Source organism: Bombina bombina, chromosome 4, assembly GCF_027579735.1.
Source record: "Bombina bombina isolate aBomBom1 chromosome 4, aBomBom1.pri, whole genome shotgun sequence".
Lineage (NCBI taxonomy): Eukaryota > Metazoa > Chordata > Amphibia > Anura > Bombinatoridae > Bombina > Bombina bombina.
In genome coordinates this window covers 931,663,869-931,684,706 of record NC_069502.1, presented here as the reverse complement: position 1 = coordinate 931,684,706, position 20,838 = coordinate 931,663,869, and the positions used below count along the sequence as shown (strand labels likewise).

The 20,838-nt window shown below is 37.8% G+C and overlaps 1 protein-coding gene across 1 annotated transcript in view; it reads left to right on the top strand.

Annotated features, from left to right (window-relative positions):
- ARV1 (ARV1 homolog, fatty acid homeostasis modulator) overlaps positions 1–20,838 on the top strand; it is a 115,570-nt gene that overhangs the window by 2,990 nt on the left and 91,742 nt on the right. The window lies entirely within an intron of this gene.

The following is a 20,838-nucleotide window of genomic DNA, read 5'->3' as shown; positions in this document are numbered from 1 at the left end:
ATTTTAAAATAACTTTTTTACCGTTCCGGCTGCATGATATAGAAAGGGGTGCAGGACCATGCACTACTACTTGGGCAAATGTTACTACTAGTTCTTAGTATATACAGTTTCTGGAGCACTTACTCAGCTCAAGCGGCCCCATGGAAGAAGAACACTTGGCCAGTGGCCCCCAGATACAAAGCATAATAGTTAGAAAATTATAACTAATTTAATTCTTTAAAAATTGCGTAATTTGCATGTCAAAACCGAAAACAGTCAGTCCAGCAAAGCACTCACTCTTGAACAATCAACAAGCAGGGTGCACTTTAAAAAAAAATCAAATGTTCAACGCTAATGGAAGACACTCACTGTATAGTTCTTGTGAATCATTTATACCGTAACATTTTAGACTCTTACCTCGATCTTTAGACAGTAAAAAACAATACTTGTACTAAACATATCCAATCCTTAAATAACCCATGTAACCCACAAAGTGCTCAGTTTCAGGGCAATATTTGCTGTGTAAGGATAACCCCCACCTGACACCTCCAACCTCCCTGATCACTACCTGATTCCTCCCAAACTGCTATCTTCCCTCCTCCCCCCATTGGTCACCACCATCTTAGGTACTGGCAGCCTGTTTGCCATTGACCAGCTTGGGCTTTTTTTTTCTTTTTATAATATTTATTACATTTTATTTTCTATTCTTTAGGGATACCTCCCTGATCCCCCCACAAACAGCCACTCTGCTAGTATGCAGTTAAGGGTTGTTGTTGTTGTTGTTGTTTTTCCCTAAACAGCTTTTTTTCCCCCCCTAAACAGCTCTCTAACCCTCCCCTCTCCCACTTTTTCCTGCCATCTTTTTTGCTGACAGTAACTAGTTTGTGTGTGTTGTTTGGGAGGTTTTCTGATTTGTTATATATTTTATTGTTTTATATATATATATATATATATATATATATATATATATATATATATATATATATATATATTTCTTTATATTTATATTTCTTTTCTGTAGTGTAGGAATCCCCACCTCCCCCCTCAATTGATCAGTTTTCATTTTTTTTTCTTCTGTATTGTAGCAACCCATCTTCCCCCTCCTAGTGAGCAATTTTTCCTTCCTCTACCAAACCAAATCATTTTTCCGTTGTGTAGGGACCCACAATGGGCCACCATATAAAGGCAGATGCCTTCTGCCACAGGTTTCTGCTCCCGCTATTAAAGCTTACAGCAGGACAGCAAACTGTGCCTCTGTGTTGGATGTAGGTACCATGTTAACACAGTGTGACGTAGTACCTAAAACAAAAAGGTGCACAGGGTTAATGAATTTCTAAATTTCTAGTTCTCAAGGGCTTCCAACAAGACAGGTTTATCTCTGCTAGGGCAGAGGTGAGGTGATCACTGTGATTGGGTCACTGATTAGTCCACCTATGTTACCTTTGGTCTAGCAAAAATAACTATAAAGGAACATTGACTTTTTTCTTTTGTATTTGAAATACCAGTAATAAAACTGGAAATAAGTCTTTAAATTTCTATGGGCTACATTACGAGTGGGGCCCAAAATTGCACTTTCCTGAGTGTGATATTTGCACTCCACTCAGTAATACTAGCTCACGCAAATGTGTGCTGGTATTGCAAGTTAAGCACTTCCATAGGCTATAACAGGAGCATCGTTCTCATGCCATCAGACACGGCTAAACACCTAGTGCAGCACAGGGGATAATTTGCGCAGCGTTGGGCAGAAAATTAAAAAAATATATGTTTGTACACATATTAACACAAGTATATACGCATATACATATATATTTAAAGTAAAAGGCACTTTTCAGTGCCTTTTTTTTTTCTCTAACACATCCCCTCGCTCGTAATTTTTATTTTATAATAGGAACTGTATACTTTATTTTGGGGGCAATTGGGGCACATTTTTTTAATTAACCAGAGGTCTGACCTCTGGTTAACTGCGCTAATCGCAAAGTGCTCCTGCAAGCTTGCAGGATCAGTTACCAGACCCTTGTAACGAGTGGTTATTTAAGGTGCGCCCGTAAACGGGCAAATTTGCCCCTTTACAGGTGCATGCTAAATTAGCGCTCCACTTGTTTTCTAGCCCTATGTGTTTTATGTGCAAATGTTCTGTTTTTTCCAAATTTTCTGGTCAATAAAGCAGATGAACCTTTCTGGGCTGCAGAGAAAGGGGGGGGTGTTGTTTTCAGATACAGAGACATTATGTTTTCAGGGAGCAAAAGAAATATAGATTTCATTCTATCATAATATAATGTCACAGATTATAATTTGCTCAGTTTATGTGACCCCCTGACTGTATTCCTGATGGCATTGTAAAGATTAAGGCAGAGCTTGAGAAAATACTAACTTATACTACTATCTACTAACTAACTAGTAGTTCTTTACTATCTACCCACGTTAGCAAAGGTCAGAAAATGTAAACACTAACAGAAACTCATTTCTTTGTCTCCACTCTCATACCCCTAAATAACACCCTACAATACATAGACAATGCTACATACACAATTCACTGGTGCTGCACATTCCCAAGAGTAACAATGTCTAATTAGCATCTACTTCCAACCAATCGGATAGTAGCACATGGCTGGCCATGCCCACAAAATCCTTGAAGTTTAGCAGTATTAGACGAGAGAGTTATTTTACAGGTGTGACATTTGATTTATTTATTTTTTTTTATTTATTTATTTTTTTTTTAAATGATTTTTATTAATTTTCCATATAGATAATACAATAGTACAGAGGGTTTCCACAAAGTATATAAAGTATATCGTACAAAGGTACAACAGGTGTGTATTTTCCAGTCCATTCAGTTAGTATCCTGTGCAATCTCGTTTTGAGACTGGGTGAGCAGAGTTCTTATGTGGACTGTGGAGTAATGGGAGGGAAACCGTATAGTTGGTTTCGGCAAAAAGCATAAATATAACTTGTCAAACTATAACATGAATATAAAGGTAACAACTGGAGACTGGCTTTTGTGACTATAAGGTGGTCAGTCTTCGTCTTGTCTTTGTGGATATGGAGTTTAGTTGGCGTCTTGGTAGTGGTCTGCATGTCTGTTTTACCTTAATGTTAGGTCCTAGTGTTAGTCGGAGGTGTCACATTGTTTTTTTTTTGGGGGGGGGGGGTTATTGAGCGTTAAGGGTGTGTAGGAGTGTCTCCCAATAAAACTTGACATCGAGGAATAGATCAAGTTGGTTGCGTCTGTAATATCCATACTGTTCTAGTTGTATGGTTTCTGTTACTTTTGATAGCCATTGCTGGCTAGATGGGACAGAGAGGGATTTCCAATTTTGTGCTATTAAGGCTTTCGCACTGTTTAGGCATATTGTCAACAGTGTCGATCGTATCTTGCATGGGATCCCTGGTCTTAAGTTAAACAGCGCTAGTGTGGGGGGTAATGTAAATTCGTTACCTAAGATGTTTTTTAGGTGAAGTTCTATTGACTTCCAATAAGGTGTTATCTTGTTACAATGCCACCATATATGTGCCATTGTTCCTGGTTCCCCGCATCCTCTCCAGCATGATGCTGAAGATGAGGGGTAGATTCTATGTAGTCTATGTGGTGTTAAATACCACCGTGTTAGTATTTTAAAGTTGAGTTCTATAAATCTGGTGGAGGTTGATGACTTTCGTGTGTTGTTAAAAATTTTCCTCCAGTCTTTTTCATCTAGCTCTATTTTTAGGTCTTGTTGCCAGTGAGCAGTATAAGGTGGGAGGGGGGTTAGGTCTACATTTTCTAGCATTTTTTTTGCAAGTGATAAAGTGCCTCTGGTGGGAATTGTTGACAGGCAGCATTGTTCAAAGGGAGTGGGCGCCCTTAGTAAGTTCTCCCTAGCTTGATTATTGCTTATAAAGTTGTTGAGTTGGGAATATTTTAACCATGAGGAGAAAGCTCCCCCCAGCACATCTGTCAAGCTATTTCTGGGTTTAAGTGATCGTTTATCTAAAAGTGTTATTATGGGGACAGAGTCCTGTAATTCCCAAGTAGCTTTAGTGTTCCTTAGGGGTTCATACCCTCCGGAGAGTTCCATGTTCTGTGATATTGGTGTTAGGGGAGAGTGTTGTGAGGATAGTTTTGGATATTTTCGTACTAGGTAGTCCCAAGTATCAAAAATGTGTCTAAAGGTTGGGGAGGTCTGGCAAACAACAGGTCTTAAGGTTTTGGGAATCCAGCACACTGAGCCGGGTTTGGGCGCTTTTAATATTTGAGAGTCTAGGGAAATCCATGCTTTAGCTTTACTTTTGCTATGCCAGTCAAGGATGCGTTGCAGGGTCACTGAGTGGTAATACATTTCTAACTTCGGTACCCCTAGTCCCCCCCCTCTGGTTGGTCTGTGTAATGTGGTCGCGTTTACACGAGGCTTTTGTTTTCCCCAAATGAACATGTTGATGCTCCTTTGGAGCTGTTGGATGTAGTGCTTTGGGAGGGATATGGGTATGGTTTGAAAAATATAAATTATTCTTGGGAGAATCGTCATTTTTATGGCCTGTATTCTCCCCCACCAAGATAGGGGTTTGTCACTCCAAGTTTTTAGGGTGTGTTGGGTAGCGGTTAGTAAAGTTTTGTAGTTGGCGTCAAATAGTTGTGAGATTTTTGGGGTCAGTTGGACCCCCAAGTATTTTAGTTGGGAGTTCTTTACTTTATATGGGCATATATTCTTAATGTGTTGTAGTTCTCTTTGGGGAAGGGAGATGTTTAGAATCTCTGATTTCTGTTTATTGATTAAGAAATTGGATAGGTGGCTGAAGGTGTCAAATTCCTCCATTAGGGCTGTTAATGAGCTTGTGGGGGAAGTCAATGTGAGGAGAATGTCATCGGCGAACATTGAGATTTTGTATTGATTTGGGCCAATATGTACTCCCTTTATGTTTGGGTTAGCTCGAATATGAGCCGCTAAAGCTTCCATGGTAAGCACAAATAGGAGTGGGGAGAGTGGGCAGCCCTGTCTTGTTCCATTTGCAATTTTGAATGGGTGGGATAGTACTCCGTTTACCTTGACTTTTGCTGAAGGAGCTGAATATAGTTGGAAGATTTTACCTATTATTCCATCTCCAAATCCATAACTGTGAAGTGCACTTCGAAGGAATGGCCAAGCCACCCTATCGAAGGCCTTCTCTGCGTCTGTGGCTACTGTGATCATAGGGATTTTATGAGTGTTGGCAAAGTCTATAAGTTGGGTAGTTCTAATAGTGTTGTCCCTTGTTTCTCTGAATGGGATGAACCCAGCCTGGTCTAAGTGGATTAAGTCAGGTAGGACCGAGTTGATTCTTAGTGCTAGAATTTTTGCATACATTTTTATATCGCTGTTTAACAATGAGATTGGTCGGTAGCTGCTGGGCTCTGTTATCGGTTTGCCCTCTTTGTGTATGACGGTGATATGTGCTTCGAGTAGTTGTGGGGATATGGGGGAATCATCTTCTAGGGAGTTAAATAAATTTGTTAAGTGGGGGGTTAGTATTTGCTTGAAATGTTTATAATAGGCGTTCGTCAGTCCATCTGGGCCAGGGCTCTTATGAGTAGGTAGGCTATTGATAGCTTTAGCTACTTCCTGCTCCGAGAAGGGGTCATCTAGGGCTGATCTAAGTGGTTCGTCTAATTTAGGTAGATTTGCTTCTTCTAGGTATTTATCTATAAGGGTCTTCTTATGGATGCTATCATCTGTGGGGATGTTGTAGAGAAGACTATAATATCTGCTAAAAGTGTCTGCTATGCCTTTGCAGTCATATGTTTCTTTGTACTGTCTTGAATTTTATTTATATAGTTGGCGTAGCTTTTCCGTTTCAGTGCTTTGGCTAGTATGGGCCCTGCTCTGTTACTCTCAACAAAATAGAGTTTCTTTAGGTAGTAAGCTTTTCTATGTACTTCAGTCGCTAGTAAGTTATTCAGGTTGTGTCTTATCTTAGTAAGAGTAGTAAGGGTGTCATTCGATTCGGGGTTGTGCATGTGATTAAGTTCTGCCACTTTAAGTTGGTCCAGTAATTGTTTGTATTCTGAGTTGTATTTTTTTTTGAGAATGGCTTTCTGTTTAATAAGTTCTCCCCTAACTACCGCTTTATGTGCTTCCCAGATCGTTATTGGGTGGGATTGAGGGGGTTTGTTGAAGTGAAAGAATTCAGTAAGTGTTTTGTCTATTTTCTTTTTGATTTGAGGCTGTAGAAGTAGAGTATCGTCTAACCTCCAATTAAAATCTGTGGTGGGCTTGTCAGGCCAGTCAAGGGTCAGTGATACTGACGCGTGGTCCGACCATGGGGTTGGGATGATGTCTGAATCCCTAGTAAGTGTCAGCCCTAATTGGTCAATGCAAATGTAGTCTAATCTGGAGTAAGATTTCTTGGGGTTCGAGTAGAAGGTGTAGGTTTTCTGTGTCGGGTGGTGGACTCTCCAGACGTCTAGAAGAGATAGGGATTTCAGGCTTTGTGTTACTGTTTTGATAGTGTTTATGGTCTGAGAGCTTTTGGTCATTGAACAGTCTAGTCTGGGGTTGAGTGCTATATTAAAGTCTCCTGCTATAATGGTAGTTCCTTTTGCTAGTTCTAATATTTTCCCTGTGACTTTTTTGAAGAATTTCGCTTGGCCGGTGTTGGGTGCATATATGTTCGCTAGCGTAATTGGTTTGTTGAAAAGGTCTCCAACCAATATCAAGTATCTGCCTTCTGGGTCAGTGTGAGTGGTAACATTGTGGAGATGCATGGATTTATGTAATAGGATTCCCACACCGTTTATCTTTTTCTGTGTGTGCGAACAAAAGTATCCGGTTGGGAAGTTTTTAGAATGGAACTTCGGTTCCTCTTTGTGTCTAAAATGTGTTTCTTGCAAGAAGATAATTTCATTTTTAGATTTAGAAAACCAATTGAGAGCTAAAGATCTTTTTGTGGGAGAGTTTAGGCCCTTTGTGTTTTGTGTCATGATCTTGATTTGTGGTGCGCTCATTAGAGTATGTGTTTGGGTTTTAGCTGTCTGCTGAGCTGTTTAGTGTTAAAGGGGTGTATGTGCTGTGATACACTCAATGGGTTCTGGTCGTCAGTAAGTGTCACTTGCCAAGCCAACTCAGACATAGCAGTTATTAGAATCAAATTTCCAGTTCCAGTATAACAAACATTAATAAACTTCATAACATATAACTTATATACAACAATTGCATATATACATATACAATACCAGGTGTTTAAGGGTATACTACCCTGTTCACAACATTTTATGAACATGAGAGTATAGATCACTTCCTATATTGTTAAACAAGGTGTTTCAATTATTTTTAATGGCTTCGAATTTCTAAACAAGATTAAGGTTAGGTGTACTCACTCACTTGCTTTACCTGCAGACATTCTGAGTCAAGTTCTTATACCTGTATCTGAGGAAAGTCTTGGAGTTGGTATATCTGCAAGGCAAGCAATTATTAGGAGTAATACAAGTTACCACAGGTAACAGTGGCTATGCATGTTCATGTAGGATCAGTTTCTGGGTTGAATTGGCTGCTGGATGGTTGTGTCCTTTTCCTGTTTATTCTGTTCCATGTCGGCCTTTGGGGTTTCGGCATGCTGGAAGAGGTTGTTGGTTTCTCAGGTGCTGGTCTTCCCAGAAGCTGTGGTGAGGGTTGTGGGATATTCAGTTTGCTACAGAACTCTTCTAGGTCGTCAGGTGATTTGTATATTGCTATGTTCGTACCTTGCAGAACTTTGATGCAAAAAGGAAAGCCCCATCTGTAGGGAATCTTCAGGTTTTGTAGATGTAGGGTTAGGTATCTGGCTTCTCGCCTTCTGTTAAGGGTGATGCTACTTAGATCTGCGTAGATTTGAATATTATCCCCTTCGCATGTGATCTGGCGTAGTTTCCTGGAGGCTTCCATGATTTTCTCTTTGTCTGTGAATGCCTGCATTTTTAAGACAATGTCTCTAGGAGGTTTGTTATCTTGCGGCTTCGGTCTCAGTGCCCTGTGGGCTCTTTCTATGGGCATGTCTGGCAATTCTTCATCTCTTAACAGAAATTTGAAAAGTCCTTGCAGATGTTGTGTAATTTGGTTGGGCACAATTTTCTCTGTTACACCTCTCACTCTGATATTATTGCGACGGCCTCGGTTGTCCAGATCTTCTAATTGCATTTGCATTTGTTGAATTAGAGTGTCATGGGATTCAAAAGATCTGTTTTGAATGTCAGTATTATTGTAAATTTGGTCAATGTCCTCCTCGAGGTGTACAACTCTTTCTCCTAACTCTGATAGTTCTTTTTTGACCTCTCTGAGGCCATCTTTTATCATTTTACCCACTTGTGAGATTAAAGTTGCAAAGTCTGCCTTAGTAGGGAGATTGTCAATGTCCGCTCTTGTAAGGGGTTCTTCTGATAGGGTGCCTTGAGCGTTAGGTCTAGTAGCTGGTGGCATGTCATCTGAATCTTGTGATGTGGGAGATTCTGGATCCGGTGTTTCCAGCACTTTGAAAAAGTTAAGTTTAGTTGTTGCAGCTGACTGGGTTTTCGCTGGCTTGTCTGACTTAGATATCCTTTTGGATGTCATTTTTATATGTTGTTCAGGGGATGGGTGGTTTTCTCTAGGAGCAGCTCAGCGTGTTGTCTGGTGTCTGAATGTTGTGCTGCGTGCAGTGATGCAGCGTTATAGGCCCAGGCCTGCTCGCGTGTGACAATGGCGGTGCTCCGCTATAGCAAGGTGTCTAGTGTCCTACGGGCTGCGGTATACTGGGCGAGTGTGCTTCTCCTCAATAAGTGCACATTTTGCAAAGTTGCATTGCCAGGGATGGAGGGAGCAGTGGCGTAAGATTAGGCGTTGTCTAAAGTTTCTTCCCACGTGGCAATATGTTAGGCTTGAGCAGGGTGCTAATGTGCCTTTGTTCTGTAAGGCGATGTCATGGCCCTTAGGATCTAGTGTGTTTCTATGAGGGGTGTTATGCCATTGTGTTTAGGCTTGTGTTGAAGTTTTCATACCTTCGGCTTTTTCCTTCGCCGGTGTCGTCATATTTTTACCGCATCTGTGCAGGCTTGTGGCGTGTCGCAGAGCTAGGCCGAAGTTGATGTGCTGTCCTCTTACTCTTACTGCGTTGCGCAGCTTTCCGTTAAGTTAGCTCACTCAGGGTATGATCATTGTGCTCCGGGTGAGTTCCGGTGTAGATATCTGTTACTGGAATTCGGCTAACACCTTTGTAATGGGAAAGATGTTGCTTGGAAGCGTCCGGTATCACGGAGCTCTAGCTTTTTGCAGCCATACTGTGCGATGGCTGGCTCCGCACCCCCTGATTTATTTTTTTAATAGATGTTCTTGTGATGAAGAAAACTAGCCTTTTCATTGTGAGTTTTCCCTATCAGCCAATGAGCATTAAGCTATACATCATGCAAATATATTGAACATGTTTAACTTGTTCAGTTTCATAAACACAATAGACACGTTTAGAGTAATATGTGTATGTTACTTTTTGCAATGTGGACATAGCATTAGTCAGATTCTCTTTCAGGTGATTGATGCAGTACCATACCCTGTGCGGGGGGAGACAGAGAGCTGATCCTCAAAAGGAGAGAGGCATTCTGGATACACAAATGAAATGCAATGCAACCCTATATAGAGAGTTAGAGCTTAACCTGTTTTTGTAATGGCTTTGGATGTTTAAGGATTAATATAGACTATAACCTATATATGTTCTGAACAAATCCAATGGCACTCTATATCTATTTGTATATGCTGTTATATGTGTATATATTGATTTTAACATGCTATTTACACTATGTATAAACCAACTACATATTTTGAAAACCTGTTATGTGTTATAACCACTAGGTGGTGTTGAAAAGGGTACTGATTGGTTACCTTGGTGTAGGTGGGCCTATATAAGGACACACCATATGTTGTTAGCTATGTGGCTTGGTGCCCGAAACATCACTTTGTTTGACCCAGGTGTGATGAAATAAACCTCTTTTAACCTGCTTTATGGTGCTGCCATTTGTGGACTGTAGTGCTGTGAGATATATATATATATATAGTAGTGCTGTGAGATATATATATATAGTAGTGCTGTGAGATATATATATAGTAGTGCTGTGAGATATATATATATATATATAGTAGTGCTGTGAGATATATATATATATATATATATATATATATATATAGTAGTGCTGTGAGATATATATATATATATATATAGTAGTGCTGTGAGATATATATATAGTAGTGCTGTGAGATAGATAGATAGATAGATATATATAGTAGGGCTGTGAGATATATATATAGTAGTGCTGTGAGATATATATATATATATATATATATATAGTAGTGCTGTGAGATATATATATAGTAGTGCTGTGAGATATATATATATATATATATAGTAGTGCTGTGAGATATATATATATATATATATATATAGTAGTGCTGTGAGATATATATATAGTAGTGCTGTGAGATAGATAGATAGATATATATAGTAGGGCTGTGAGATATATATATAGTAGTGCTGTGAGATATATATATATATATATAGTAGTGCTGTGAGATATATATATAGTAGTGCTGTGAGATATATATATATATATATATATATATATATAGTAGTGCTGTGAGATAGATATATATATATATATATATATATATATATATATATATATATATATATATATATATATATAGTAGTGCTGTGAGATAGATATATATATATATAGTAGGGCTGTGAGATATATATATATATATATATATATATATATATATATATATATATATATAGTAGTGCTGTGATATGTATGTGTGTGTGTGTATATATATATATATATATATATATATATATATATATAGTACATTTATTAATTGAGCAGTTGTGATATTTAATTTTTATGACACCGATGAGTATTGTTAAAGGGACAGTCTACTCCAGAATTTTCATTGTTTAAATGAAACAGATAATCCCAGTATTACACATTCCCCAGTTTTGCATAACTAACAGTTATATAAATATCATTTTTTACCTCTGTGATTACCTTGTATCAAAGCCTCTGCAGACTGCCCCCTTATTAGTTCTTTTGACAGACTTCCATTTTATCCAATCAGTGCTGACTCCACAGGTTTGAACACAATGCTATCTATATGGCACACATGAACTTGCTGTGAAAAAGAGGCAGCATGGAATGTCTTAGAAATATGTATACGTTTAGCTTTCAACAAAGAATACCAAGAGAACAAAGCAAATTTGATGTTAAAAGTAAATTGGAAAGTTGTCTAAAATTGCATGGCCTCTCTGAATTATGAAAGTTTAATGTTGACTAGACTGTCCCTTTAAACAAAAATGTTCGGTTTACAGATAATGAAGCCAGAGCATGTAGCTATTTGTTTGTTCTTGTTATCTATAGGCTTAACTTTTCACCTGCATTTTTTTATTATTTTCTTGCAATGCACACACACAGGTTTCACAGTAAGAGTCATTTGTAAGAATCTTGATCATCAACATATGGATTTATTGCACAGTGACATAAGCTCACATATAAATAACCTACTTAAAGGGACAGTCAACACCAGAATTTTTGTTGTTTAAAAAGATAGATAATCCCTTTATTACCCATTCCCCAGTTTTGCAAAACCAACACTGTTATATTAATGCACTTTTTATTTCTGTGACCAACTTGTATCTAAGCATCTTCTGACCGCCCCTAATCACATGACTTTTAGTTATTATCTATTGACTTGCATTTTAGCCAATTAGTGCAGTGTCTGCCACTAGCCACGGGCGTGATTACAATGCTATCTATATGGCCTACATGAGCTAGCTCTCCCCTGCTGTAAAAAGTAAATAAAATAGAGGCAGTCTTCAAGGGCTTAGAAATTATCATATGCACCTTCCTAGGTTTGCTTTCAACTAGAATACCAAGAGAACAAAGCAAAATTGTTGATAAAAGTAAATTGGAAAGTTGTTTAAAATTACATGCCCTATTTGAAAAATTAAAGTTTTTTTTGGACTTGACTGTCCCTTTAACCTAAATATTTAATTTTTTGTATAAATGGACATGAAAGACAAAATTTAAAATGTACATGGTTCAGATAGAGCACACATTTTACATATGTTATCAAGCTTATCTCATTCTTGGTATCCTATATTGAAAAACTCAGGGGAGCAATGCACTGCTGCAGGCTAGCTGGTAATTGGTGGCTATATACATATGCATCTTGTCATTGGCTCACCGGCTGTGTTCATCTAGTTCCCAGTAGTGTATCACTAGTCTGGATTGGAAGTTAAAGGGATAGCATGGTCAAAATTGAAATGTGCATGGGTGCATTTTAATTTTAAATAGAAGCATTTTTGCAATATTCTTCTAGGAGCAAAAATTGTTCTAGTAAAAGTAATTACTGTTTCAGCGGCATATGCACATATGCTTAGTGTGACTAGTGGATCAGGATTCTAACACCATGCCTGCTCATAGACAGCCGTAGTGTCTATTTCATCAGTGAAGACCTAATTTGTGTCATACAAACCCCTGCTGACTCTCTGAACATGTGTGGTGTTTAAATGCTGGTGCACTGAGCGCTCACAGCATATGTGCGTATCCTTGCCTTCTATAACCCGCTCACTCCCCCACATACATAGGATTTGAAAACTATGTATGCAAGTCCAATATAAGGTTTCAAAGTACATTTCAACCCTTTTTAAGTACTTTAAGGTCACATGTGTCCCTTGGAATACTAGTTGCCTTTCACTGTTATCTATACTACGCCTGTGCCTTGTGTGTCTATGTAGGTATCCAACCACATTTCTGTGGCCACAAGAATGCTGATCATTGTAATGTATTGGTAAAACTAGAGTATACCAGCCCCTTGGTGACTATGACATCTTGGTACCTGAATATTGTGTTAAATGGATTCAGTGTAAAGGTTCGTGTTACCCTGCAGAACTTATATTGTGTTCAATGTTGCTTTCTCTTCTCTGCTACCTATGCATTCAATAAATTGATGAAGGAATATTTGGGTGTGCCTGCTTCTTTCTTTCCTATATTGGCACTTCTACTGTGTGTTTAACCCCACAGTAGAGCAGGGTCGATAGTCATAAAATGATATGCGTAACGTATAAGAGCATGTAATATTTCAAATATTATGGCCCTTTAAGGTTAGGTTTGACATCCTTGGTTCCAGGATGCTATAGCTTCTCAGAGTTTTTGCTTATTTCACCTTATTTACCTTTTTTAAATTTCTGTCTATCTGCCAATATACACGTTAGCACCTGGCTCCATATTGTCAAATTTAAAATGTCATGGTTTAGAATATACAATTTTAAAAAACTTTTAAATTTACTTCTGTTCCCAAATTTTCAGCATTCTTTTGGTATCCTAATTTGAAAAGCATACCTAGGTAGACTCAGGAGCGGAAATACACTTTAAGAACCTCGCTGGTGATTAGTGGCTGCACACATATGCCTCTATTCATTGGCTCAAATGCTGCCAAAAGTGTAATAATAAAATGTTATAATACAGAGCATTTTGTTTTTGTACTTTTATATTCTTTTTAATGTTATATACATTTGTCAAAACACAATTTTTTTTAAAAGGGCCCGATGATCTAAGATATCTCTGGACTGGCGATATTATTTAAGAATGCTCGCCAGTACTTATATTTCCCTGTTTTAAAGGGATACTAAACCCACATTTTTTTTCTTTCATGATTCAGATAGAGCATGCAAGTTTAAAAAACTTTCTAATTTACTCCTATTATAATTTTTTTCTTCATTCTTTTGGTATCTGTATTTGAAAAGCAGAAATGTAAGCTTAGGAGCCGGCCTATTTTAGGTTCAGCACCTGGGTAGTGCTTGCTGATTGGTGGCTAAATGTAGCCACCAATCAGCAAGCGCTATCTAGGGTGCTGAACCAAAAATGGGCCAGCTTCTAAGCTTTCATTCCTGCTTTTTCAAATAAAGATACCAAGAGAACAAAGAAAAATCGACAATAGGAGAAAATGAGAAAGTTGCTTAAAATTGCATGCTCTACCTGAATCATTAAAAAAATGTGGGTTTAGTATCCCTTTAATTATCTAAAGACACTTTTTACCCTGAAAACAGGGTGCCTCTCTATAGGGCCTATACTGCAGTTTTTTTATGGGAAGGTTATGGATACATTACAAAAGTGCACAATGAAAATTGAAATTTTAAAAATCATACAAAACAAATAATTGAACCATTCACACAAAAATACACAGGAAAAACTTTCGGCTAGATTAAGAGTCTTGCGTTATGAGTTAAAAAGCAGTGTTAAGCCTCATAACACTGCTTTTTTACTACCGCTGCTATTATTAGTCTTGTAGGTACAGCTGTCCCGCACACTTTTTTGGCCTTACCGCAAATCAACTTACGCAAATTGCGTATAGTCTTATTTTCAATGGGACTTCCATAGCGCCGGTATTACGAGCTTGTCCTGGGAGGCCAAAAAGTGAGCGGTACAGCCTACCCCTTTAAGATTCGTAACGCATTTTAAATTAAGTAGTTATGAGTTTTACACTACAATGCTGTAGAATAAAACTCGTAACTAAAGTGCTAAAAAGTACACTAACACCCATAAACTACCTATTAACCCCTAAACCGAGGCCCTCCCGCATCGCAAACGCTAAAATTAAATTACTAACACCTAACCTAACCCTACAATTAAATAAATTCCCTAAATTAAATACAATTAACTAAATTCAAAACAATTAGCTAAATTACAAAAACAAACAAACACTAAATTACAGAAAATAAAAAACAAATGACAAGATCTTTAAACTAATTACACCTAATCTAATAGCCCTATCAAAATAAAAAAAGCCCACCCAAAATAAAAGAAAACCTAGCCTAAACTAAACTACCAATAGCCCTTGAAAGGGCCTTTTGCGGGGCATTGCCCCAAAGAAATCAGCTCTTTTACCTGTAAAAAAAATACAAACCCCCCCAACAGTAAAACCCACCACCCACACAACCAACCCCCCAAATAAAACCCTAACTAAAAAAACATAAGCTCCACATTGCCCTGAAAAGGACATTTAGTTCTATTGCGGCCCAAAGCCCTAACCTAAAAAAAAAAACCCACCCAATACACCCTTAAAAAATCCTAACACTAACCCTTGAAGATCCACTTACCGGGAGAAGTCTTCATCCAAGCGACAAGATGTCCTCAAGGACAAGAAGTTTCACCCAGATGGCATCTTCTATCTTCATCCTTCTGAGGCAGAGCGGCTCCATCTTCAAGACATCCGGCGCGGAGCATCCTCTTCCAACGATGACTACCCAACAAATTAAGGTCCCTTTAAGTAACGTCATCCAAGAGGGCGTCCCTTAGATTCCGATTGGCTGATAGAATTCTATCAGCCAATCGGAATTAAGGTTGAAAAAAACTTCAATCCTATTAGCTGATCCAATCAGACAATAGAATGCAAGCTCAATCCTATTGGCTGATCGGATCAGCCAATATGATTGAAGTTCAATCCTATTGGCTGATTGCATCAGCCAATAGAATTTTTTCAACCTTAATTCCGATTGGCTGATAGAATTCTAAGGGACGCCATCTTGGATGACATCACTTAAAGGTACCTTCATTCGTCGGGTAGTCGTCGTTGGAAGAGGATGCTCCGCGCCGGATGTCTTGAAGATGGAGCCGCTCCGCGTCGGAAGGATGAAGATAGAAGATGCCGTCTGGGTGAATTCTGCCCGTCTGGAGGACCATTTCTGCTGGCTTCGTTGAGGACATCTTGCCACTTGGATGAAGACTTCTCCCGGTAAGTTGATCTTCGGGGGTTAGTGGTTAGTGTTAGGATTTTTTATGGGTGTATTGGGTGGGTTTTATTTATTTAGGTTAGGGCTTTGGGCCGTAATTAAGGTCCCTTTAAGTAACGTCATCCAAGAGGGCGTCAAGGTTGAAAAAAACTTCAATCCTATTAGCTGATCCAATCAGACAATAGAATGCAAGCTCAATCCTATTGGCTGATCGGATCAGCCAATAGGATTGAAGTTCAATCCTATTGGCTGATTGCATCAGCCAATAGAATTTTTTTCAACCTTAATTCCGATTGGCTGATAGAATTCTAAGGGACGCCATCTTGGATGACATCACTTAAAGGTACCTTCATTCGTCGGGTAGTCGTCGTTGGAAGAGGATGCTCCGCGCCGGATGTCTTGAAGATGGAGCCGCTCCGCGTCGGAAGGATGAAGATAGAAGATGCCGTCTGGGTGAATTCTGCCCGTCTGGAGGACCATTTCTGCTGGCTTCGTTGAGGACATCTTGCCACTTGGATGAAGACTTCTCCCGGTAAGTTGATCTTCGGGGGTTAGTGGTTAGTGTTAGGATTTTTTATGGGTGTATTGGGTGGGTTTTATTTTTTTAGGTTAGGGCTTTGGGCCGTAATTGAGCTAAATGCCCTTTTAAGGACAATGCCCATCCAAATGCCTTTTCAGGGCAATGGGGAGCTTAGGTTTTTTAGTTAGGGTTTTATTTGGGTGGTTGGTTGTGCGGGTGGTGGGTTTTTCTGTTGGGGGGGTTGTTTGAATTTTTGTTTACAGGTAAAAGAGCTGATTTCTTTGGTGCAATGTCCCGCAAAAGGCCTTTTTAAGGGCTATTGGTAGTTTAGTTTAGGCTAGGTTTTTTTTATATTTTGATAGGGCTATTAGATTAGGTGTAATTAGTTTAAAGATCTTGTAATTTGTTTTTTATTTTCTGTAATTTAGTGTTTGTTTTTTGTAATTTAGCTAATTGTTTTGAATTTAGTTAAAGGGACAGTCAAGTATAAATTAAACTTTCATTATTCAGATAGGACTTTTAATTTTAATCGACTTTCCAATTTACTTTTATCATCAAATTTGCTTTTTTCTCTTGGTATTCTTAGTTTAAACTAAACATAGGTAGGCTCATATGCTAATTTCTAAGCCTTTGAGGGCTGCCTCTTATCACATGCTTTTTAAATCTCTTTTCAACACAAAGAGACAGAAAGTACACGTGGGCTATATAGATAACACTGTGTTCAGGCACAGAAAGTTATTTAAGATCTAGCACAATACAATGCTAAATTTAAGACAATAGATAATAAACAGTCAGTCATGTGATCAGGGGGCTGGAAGAAGGTTCCTAGATACAAGGTAATCACAAAGGTAAAAAGTACATTAATATAACTGTGTTGGTTATGCAAAACTGGGGAATGAGTAATAAAGGGATTATCTATCTTTTAAAACAATAACAATTCTATGGTTGACTGTCCCTTTAATTGTATTTAATTTAGGGAATTTATTTAATTTTAGGGTTAGGTTAGGTGTTAGTGTAAGACAGGTTAGGTTTTATTTTACAGGTCAATTTGTATTTATTTTAGCTAGGTAGTTATTAAATATTTAATAACTATTTAGTAACTATTCTACCTAGTTAAAATAATTACAAACTTGCCTGTAAAATAAAAATAAAACCTAAGCTAGATACAATGTAACTATTAGTTATATTGTAGCTAGCTTAGGGTTTATTTTACAGGTAGGTATTTAGTTTACATAGGAATTATTTAGTTATTAATAGTAAGTTTTATTTAGATATATTTTAATTAATTTAAGTTAGGGGGTATTAGGGTTAGACTTAGGTTTAGCGGTTAATAAATTTAATATAGTGGCGGCGACATTGGGGACGGCAGATTAGGGGTTAATAAGTGTAGGTAGGTTGCGGCGACGTTGGGGACGGGAGATTAGGGGTTAATAAATATAATGTAGGTGTCGGCGATGTTGAGGGCAGCAGATTAGTGGTTAATAAGTATAATGTAAGTGGTGGCGATGTCTGAGCGGCAGATTAGGGGTTAATAAGTTTAAGATTAAGGGTGTTTAGACTCGGGTTCATGTTAGGGTGTTAGGTGTAATCATAAATTTAGTTTCCCCATAGGAATCAATGGGGCTGCGTTACGGAGCTTTACGCTGCTTTATTGCAGGTGTTAGGCTTTTTTTCAGCCGGTTCTCCCCATTGATGTCTATGGGGAAATTGTGCATGAGCACGTACAACCAGCTCACCGCTGACTTAAGCAGCGCTGGTATTGGAGAGCAGTATGGAGATCAATTTTGCTCTACGCTCACTTCTTGTCTTTTAACGCCGGGTTTATAAACACCTGCAATACCAGTGCTGTAGGTAAGTGAGCGGTGACAATAACGTGCAAGTTAGTACCGCATCCCTCATAACGCAAAACTCGTAATCTGGCCGATTGTTTTTAAGGTGCATTCAAAACATAAACATACATTTTGTATGTAAATTACACAGAAATAAATCGTATTAAATATGCACAGTGTAAATCGTAATTTAAATACACTGGATGTGTGAAAAACACATTGAAATGTGTACTTATACGTACAAAATACAAAGTGTAATTGTTTTTTTATTGTAAAATTTGCCTAACATGGGCATTCCATGGACGTGTATGATATTGTCTCTTAAATGAAATCCAAGCGAACATTTATCAAAATTCTTAAAATACTAATTACTCTGAAAGGAAAACCTTTGCATACGAAAATGGCAGATATTTTAATGTACAAGCCCACTGAAAACAATGTACTTTGATTTGTATTTGGCATAATATTAAAGATTAAAGTGATTGCAAACTTTCTTAATGTAATGCACAGTATATATAGTCTTCAAAACAGGGGCACTTTCATTAATTACATTTTTTTTAAGATGCTTTATTTGTAAATTATTTATCATTTTGTGATTGTCAGTATATTTATAAGATTCTTAGCAGTGCTCTCCAAATAATATGTCAGTCTATGGCAGGGTTATAATACAATATATTTAATAGTTATCCTTTTTTTAAAAATAAACCCTAAATCAATATGCTTCTACTAGAAACCATAAAATTAATATTAATACCTGAATTCTTTGTATTAGTTAATATCTATGAACACATTGGAATATATTTGTAATACCAGAATATGAAACAATATTATACACGTTTAAAAACTATTAAGATATGCTATACTTCTTACAAAGCTCATAAAAGTTTACCTTTAAAACTAGTCTTATTTACAATAGCATTTCATTCAATTAACACAATGAGATTCTAAGTAATATACTTAGCTATTTAACCCACGCTTTATTCTAACAATTCTAATTTAAAACATCAGAAATTGCACAGATAAATTACTTAGCCTACAAGATACAAATGTGACACTATACAGGGCTATGGATACCAGTTTTAAAATACAATTTATTTCTTTAAGTCTGCTACATACAGCAACAAGGAATGTTTGCTTTAAATGTTTTGCATACAAAAGACAAGTTAATGGCTATTCAAGACTATGAAATAAAGTTTAAAAACACAAATTGCTTTCTTTAGGGGCAATTAACAAGCCTGTGCTAATTACCATTTCCCTATGATTTTGACCAGCTTTTCACTGCTGATTACAGACTCAGCGTCCCTCTCACCACAGGTAGTAGTATCCTGATCTAGGTACCAGAATGCTGTTTTTGACACAGTAGGAGGCGAGCTTCAAAAGCTATGCTAACTTTCAATCATGATAAACATGTCTTCACCCAGCTAAAACCATCTGGCAAGGGGGGTTGGAATTTACAGTGGACTAGAAACTGTTGTCAATAGCCTCATGTTTAATTAATCCTGTGGATTCATCAACTATATACAGTATATGGAAACCACATATTATATATATATATATATATATATATATATATATAATTTTCATTTATAATATTCATATACTCTGACATAAATCCCCCTTCCAACTTCAAATAGATGTAGGACGCGTATTTGAATTGGCTTAAAGTCAGTGGTACTTGGTGAGGGTATTGACCGTACACATCATGGACAGTCTTCTATGTAGAAAGTCGGTCATTTTTGAGCCTTCATGTTTATCAGCTAGGCATCTTTAAACTACAATATTTCTTTATTTCATTTGGGGTTATGATACTTCATTCTCCCTCTATGACTTGTAGTTGGGACCTAGGATGACACGCTCGCAATTGATTGATATGGACCCATTTATCAATGAAACTTTCATTTTTGGGGATCCGTATTTTATAGGGCACTGGAAATATTTTGCCAGTAATGATAAAAATACCTTTCCATGAGGGAAGAAATTTCTTCTCCCTAACCTGATCTCTTCCAAAGTTATAAAGATAAACTTTATCATTTATTTCATATTCCCTTTTGGACGTCTTGAGATCATAATAGGTTTTAGTGGCAGTTGCAGCTTTTTCTAAGTTCATTTGAGCAAAGGCATATTGCAGGTGCTTTCTTAGGTTTTCCACATATTGATGTGTATTGGCAGCGTTTATCAAATTTTGGTCTTATGTACGGTACAGCAGATGCTGAGGTAGAACCATTCTTCTACCAGTCATCAGTTCAAAAGGTGACATCTTGGTAGCACTACTTGGAGTTGCTCTTAATGCCATTAAAACTAGAGGTAGTTTTACATACCAGTCTTTACCCGTTTCACTCACAAACTTTTTGAGGATTTTAACAATGGACTGGTTGTAACGCTCTACACCACCACTTGAGGCAGCTCTATAAGCAATATGGAGCTTTCTTTTAACCCCTAGTATTTTCCACATTTTGGTCATCACTTCACTAGTGAAGTGGGTTCCCCGATCGGATTTGATTCTTTGGGGCAAACTAAATCTGGAAAACACATGGTTGATGAGCAATGCTGCACATGTTTCAGCACTATTGTTAGGTGCACTGATGCACTCTACCCACTTAGTGAACAGGCATGTCACTGTTAACATGTATTTGTTACCTCTTGATGACCTTGTTACTGGACCAATAAAATCAATTTGTATATCTGACCATGGCATTACCACCCCCCTTTTCTGCAATGGCGCTCTATGCGTTGGTGCAGTGGGTTGGAACTGTGGACAGATTAGACACCCTT